Genomic DNA, 7,144 nt, shown 5'->3' on the forward strand with positions numbered 1-7,144 from the left:
TCAATTTATTACCCTTTTTTGTTAAATTTTTATTAAAAAGGAAAACAACAAGTATAATTGCTTTTTCAAAGTAATAATCTTATTCTCAACTAAAGACTTAAAACTAAAAGTAATGTTTTTTTTGCTAAAATGTAATCGCGTGGTATTACTTTATTTTGTAACATTTTATAATGCTCACAATGATTAACCATTTTACAATCATTAAACGAAGAACAAGCTATTGGTTTTTAATAAGTTATGTTTACTTTGATAATAATTTTTTTCCAAAATTCTGTCTATATCAACATATGCAACTAAAATAATTATTATAAAATAATTAGTTACAATTGTAACATATATGATTGTAACAATTCTATCAATTAATAAGGAATGATTGTAACAATAGTAGCATAAGTTTTCAACACATACAGTCAAGACAGAGCTAAAATGAAAATGAAGACAAATAAAAAAAGAAGATAAAATGAAGTAAAAACTAAAAAACGAATTATTTTGTTAATAAAGTTTTCCTTCATGCCTTCATTCAGTTTTTATGCAAACAAGCTTGCCATTCTCATATTTCCATTTTGTTAAGAGAAGGATTAATTAGTCAACAACGTTTGCTGTAAGGTTCCCTGTAATCTGGGATTACATTCTAAGAATCGGAACCTAAATCTATAGCATCAAATCTTCGTTTATGGAAAAACATTTTGGGATTCTTTAATTGAATTGTTTTTAATTCTGATTTGTAAATCTGCTTTTCTTCAAGAAGCAAAAATGTAATTGTGGGTGTTGGTATCAAATAGAGCAGAACGTCCTGGATGAACAAAATAATAAAAGTATTGTTTCGGGGCTGTTCAAATATTTCGTAAGCACCTAAAACGGCGACAGGAGTCTAAGAGTTTTGACTACAGAAAGAAAATAAAAAAAGATTTCTAAAGAATATTCTACCTAAGATTTTATAAAATGAATGAAAAAGAAAATTGTTTTGTGTTAAGTTATAGATCTTTTGCTTAAATTTAATTATGGACCTTTTAATAAAATTATGGTTAAAGCGAAAACCGAGGGAGGGTGGGGTAAACAATAAGATAGCCTAAGCGAAGCTACCGAAGCCCTTATGTCTGCTGCCTAAAATTCTGACTTAATAATCAATGGTGGGAGCTAAATTCATGACAGTGACAGGTAAAATGCAAGATAATAATTCTGAATAATAAAAATGACTTTAAAATACAAATCAACTATGCGTAAAACAAATGTAGAATTAATGTGGGTAATAGCTGAATATTACTCTGTTTTGGGAGGTCAGTGCCAACCGAAATACTTAGTAAGGAAATAAAGTTATACTATATAAGACCAATAGCCCTATATGGATGAGAGTGCAGGACAATGAAGAAATCAGGAGAAAATCGATTACTTCTTAGATCAAAACGAAATTTGCCATGAAGATTTTTTTTAGATTATTAGAAGATTTTTTCGGTTTAGTGTCTTCTAAAAAAGGGAATTTGGCAAATTATATATTTTTGTATTGTACTAGAAAATCTATGTAGTATTGTCCTTTGTGAATCAAGTTAGTATTAAGATTACTAACTAAACAAATTTGTGCGTAAGTCACTATGATGGAGATAAAATGTTGATCCAAAATTTTCAAAATAAATTGTATTAGTATTGAATAATAATAAAGAATAAATTTATGCATTTATTTTTATACAACATTTAGGTCTCCTGCATGTGGCGAATTCATACCTATATATTGTTTAAATGTGTCATGTCGCTTTCTCTTTTAGTATAAATGAGTTAGTGTTTTACAATACAAGAATATCAAGAAAAAGGAACTATGTTCGTAGAATGTCAAACAAACTTTCCTGAATCTCTTTAAAAATCGAACATTTTTGGAAAGTCAGTAGACCTCCAGCTTGGATCCTATCTAATGAAAAAAAAAATGAATCTTACAATAATAAGGACTTCGATTGTCATAAGTGTTATTATCATTAGTCATGGTATTTTTCTTTTGAATCAGAATAACATTTGATCATTTTTAGAGATTGCCACCACAAAAATACAAATCAATCAATCGAAGAAAGGTATGACTGTATTTTAGGATAGGTATCACAAGAATAGGACAAAAATGTACAGAAATCTCAGAATTGTATGATAGATGGGACATGCAAGTCATTATATGCTGACCCAATAACAATTCATATCAATGCTTAAAAAGAAGAATAGAATATTAATTCAAAACTCAACCATTGGGAGTTGTGAATAGTGACAAACAAAGGCTAGGTTGTGATGATGAATGTATTCCTTTGCATCTTTGGGTGTTTTTTTTTTTTTTTTTTTTTTTTGCTTTAAAGCATACTTATTTTGGAAATTATTTCATTTTTCAGATTTTTTTCCTTTTTATTAATATTTTTCTTTAAATTTTGAAAGCTGTTTAACATTTTAAAAGAATTCGTTAGTGAATTAAGATTTTTAATTGTAAATTAGTCAAACGAGTGTATCCTCAAACTTTCAATAATAAGTGTTAATGTTGAACACAATTTTTCAAGACATACGAATTGCTTTAGGACAATTTCAATTTTAAGAATATTAAAAAATAGATATGAAATTTGGTAATAAAATGTAATTCTAATGCTCGTGGAAATTATAATTAAAAATTTATTAATTCTTATTTATCCTTATTGGATATTTATTAGTTTATTTAATTTAATTATTACCACATTTTTTATTAAATTTATAAGAGCAAATTTCGATTTAAATTATTTTTTTAAAAAGAAAACTAATATAAAACACGTTTTATAAAATTTTAAAGTATTTGTTTTAGCAACAGTTTTTGCTTTATTTAAGGGCATTTTAAGATCATCATTGTCTTATCCCTGGTGATGAGTTATATAGTTCCGACTCATTATTGGAACAGAAGAACCCGAAAAGATTTAATTTATGTATTCCGTTCGCTTCTATAAAAATTAATTGTACGTAAGCATTTAATTATTGTGTATATTGCAAATTTATAAGAACAAGTTTCCATTTATAATTTTTTTCTTTAAAAAAGCTAATATAAAACATGTTCTATTAAATTTTAAAGGACATTTCTTTAATTTTTATGTCTTTTTTTATGGATTTTATTTCTTTCTTGCGTCCGATACAATACTCTTAGAAGCCCATCTCATGTTGATATAAAATGGATTACTTATTGAAGCAATCAAAACATGCCAGGTAGTGGTCTTCAGTGAATGGTTGTGTCTCTCTATCCTAGAAGGCGATATCCTATCTATATATTTGATATCCTATCTATTTTTCTAACAAATCTATCTCCATTGAACTATTAATATTTAACTTTTTTAAAATTTTCTTTGTGTTTATGTTGTTATTCTTTAAAGAATATTCAAGCATTCAAATCAATGCAAATAAAGATTTAAGTACGTTATAGCTATTTACCTGCCAATGCTTCAATAATAGAGCATTGACTTTGAGTTTCAATTAAATGAGAAAACAAAATTCAAATTAATATTTTCTTTTACATAGATTTAAAATATACATGATGAACTATATTGTACTTTTAGTGAGATTCTACATCAGTATTTATTATAATTTTTTTATGGATTTTAAAACTGTGATATAATTTGTTACTTTTTCTCCTGTTTGTAATAAAATTAAATTTCATTAATTTATCCAAAAATTAAATTTTTATAAGACATGGGCTTTTAAAATGATAAAACAGCAGACAGTTCGGCATGAAGTTCAAAATTTTATCCTGAAATGTTAAAGTTAAAATATAACTAGTTGAAAACCAACATGCATTTTATGGGTTTTTAGATTTTATGTGAGTCACACAGTTATGTTGTGTGCAGTTCATTCAATTGGTATTATGACACTTGTTCAAGAATAACAAAGAAGTTGAAATCGAAAATGGGGGATGACTACATCTAAATTCAAATTCTTTTGAATTTGCAGGTGGCAAATAATAGACAGTAGTGGGAGAGATTATTGCAATTCTTAGAAAGTAATGTAAGGTGTGTATTCATTCATAATCAATATTTTTCTCTTTTGTTGAAACTCTAACCAGAGAAAAGTAATTTCTTTCTGATAAGGTAATGGCTTACAGGGAGTGTTTTATTTTTTTTTCTATTGTTATTTGACAATGCTGGAGTTGAAATGTATAGTGCAGCTTTGAGGAGAATTCCTCGAGACTGAAAGTCTGGGATTGTCTGTTGCTATGGTAACAAGCGAGAGCACATTTCTAATGGGGTTGAAATGGAAGAATGAATGTGACGATTGGTTTACTCACTTCGACCTACGCTAAGATTAAGACAAAACTATTCACCCCACACCCCTGTTCGAATGACCTTTCCTCGTAACCCTAGTACCCGTCACGATGGTAGACGGGTGTTTGGAGGAGTTCTTCTGAAAGCCGCACTATAAAAGGCTTTTCAATTTGTTTCTAACAATATGATATTGAATAGATTCGTGCTATTGATGATTTTTTCTTCCTGATTCTTATGGCTTACAATATTTCTCAGATACATTTGTTGCTATTGAATGAGTTAAGAAATAATCTAAACTTTTTTTATTTGTTTTATTTACAAATTTTGCTTGCACTTAGCACAACCAGTATTTGTATATGAGACGAAGCTGTTTCTGATTCAGATTTATAAGATATTTTTTAGTCAGAGCTTGATGAAGTAAGAGATTTAAATGATTAGACAGGGACGTCTTAATTACATGCAGGGTTCTTCGGTACACAAATGTTATAACATGTCATACTGTTTAAAATCGAATTATAAAATTACATGTACATGAAATAAAGCTTTCTTAATATATGCAATAATTTTAACAAATTTCAACATATTTTGATTGCCCCCAAAATTTAATGTATATAAAATAAAACATTTTTAAACTATGCATAATTTTCAAGCACGTAGGTATAGTTTTTTCATGGGGGGTGTTTTGTGATTGAGGAATTTTTTATCTAGATGTAATTTAATTAAACCAGTTACATACATACAAGTAAACTCTTTTTGATTTTGATAAATTGATCTAATACAGAAGTTTTCAGTATAAGCTTCATTTAAAAGTTAAAAATCAAAACCTGTGATCTAAATGAAGATCAAAATAAAGACAAGCCATAAACTTCGTTAATCGCTTCCCTTCGATTAGGACAAACCACCGTTATTGTCAAAAATACGACACCTAGGAAATTATTTTTTTAATTTCTAACCTTTTGGATTGGAATAATATATTTAAAAAAAAAAATAAACACTCGTTTATTAAAGTACCTCTAATATATAGAAAGCAATGTACAATATAGAGAGCAATGTACAATAGTTAACCAGCATTTAGCAATTATTCTTTGGCATTTAAGTGCTAGAAAAATTACAATTTATAATTTTATAGCTTTTACTTCCATGTTCCATTTCATTTTTAGTTAGTCTTTGTGTTATTAATCACAAGACTTTATTAAACAGCTCAGATTGAATAATATAGTTTATATTTATTATTTAGAAAACGCAGGAAAATGACAATGTGTAAAATCATTCCAAAAGGCTAATAATAATGATGTTAAATAAACTTTAAAAAAAACTGTCATTTTATTCTATGATATCAGATTTTGTTAAACTACATTATTAAATAGAAGGTGTAAAACTTTAATAATGTAACAAAAAATTAGAAATAAATACAAACGATATACAGCGTAAGAAAGAAAAAATTAGATACAAAGTCTCAAAATATTTCGTAAATAAATATTGAATGAAAAAATCCGTGTTTCGTAAGGTCACGGGATATCAAATTTGGATTTTGATAGGGTGGCCGCGGGCATTTCAACATTTAAAGAATTACTTATCACACTAAATTAAATTTAAATATCAGAGAAACAATTAATTCTTTTTAATTTGTTGACTTTAAAAAAAGTTTTCGTTACTTAATCAGTATAATGCATTATGTGTTTAAATATTTTATACTCACACACAACATATATATATATATATATTGGAGTTAAGCAGGGTTATGATATCTATCTATATATATATCTATATATACATACATATATATATGTATGGGTGATTCTCCCAAAATATGACAATTCACTGTCCCTTTCTCCAAGATCTAATACTATAATACTAGAAGAACATTTAAAAAAAAAATAGCATTGCTGTTAGCATTTTTGCTAACATTAGCTGACTTTGCACTAGCATTGGCTGTTTTTTATAGTTACAAAATTTAATTGAACTTAATTCATGTTACTTCACTTAATTTCATGTTTCACTTTAATTTCATGTTTCTGGCATGTCACAAACAATGTTTCCAATAATAGCTAACTTCAAAACTTCACATAAATTTTTCAATATCAAATTTTTTTTTATCTCAACCATTTCTAGAATATACGCAGAGGGTATTATTTACAAAAACTTCGTTTAAATTATTTTTTGCATTAATAATTTGTTTGTCCCAAGAGAATCTGTCATTTTTCTGGCTACTTTTATTTAGTTATTTATAACCAAAATAGATAGAGCCAGCAATCAATATCTTATGTTAATAGATTGATTAGATGCCTTCCTATATGAACATGTCTTATTGCATGAATAAAGAACCAATTTTCTGGTTCAAAATCTTTTTCAAACAATTTTTCAAGGTGAGTAGGGTTTTGTGTTGTCATTTTCCTCGCTTCTTGAAATCATTAATAACATAAACTACGTAGATTTATCTGAGTTATTTTAAGAAATCCTATTATTTTCTGCAGAATATAAACGTCTTAGGCCAAAATATTAAAGTAAAGTTATATGCTATAAAATGGCGAATTTGTCATTTTCCTGGCTTATGAATTCCAGGACATTGAAGTGTTACCAGAAGTTTTTTTTTTAACTGCTAATACTGTAAGGAGGGAAAGCAAATATTAACCTAATACCAAGTTTATGTATGATTGTAATATGTTGGATGTAATCAAAGTTATTTATTTAATGATTGATTATTATACGCAATTTTATTCTGTACATATCAGCAACAAAATATTTTTTTATTCTTTCTACAGTAAATAAAAAGAACTAATTTAAGCAATTTTTGGTCCATCTAACATAAAGGCTTAAGTTGAGTTACTTACTATTAACTTAAAATGACTGTTTTTTAATCTTCTAAGCTAATATCTCATTTTCCTGGCATTCAAAATTTGATGAAT

This window comes from Parasteatoda tepidariorum, chromosome 4 (assembly GCF_982258835.1).
Source record: "Parasteatoda tepidariorum strain Cologne lab strain chromosome 4, Ptep-v5.0, whole genome shotgun sequence".
Lineage (NCBI taxonomy): Eukaryota > Metazoa > Arthropoda > Arachnida > Araneae > Theridiidae > Parasteatoda > Parasteatoda tepidariorum.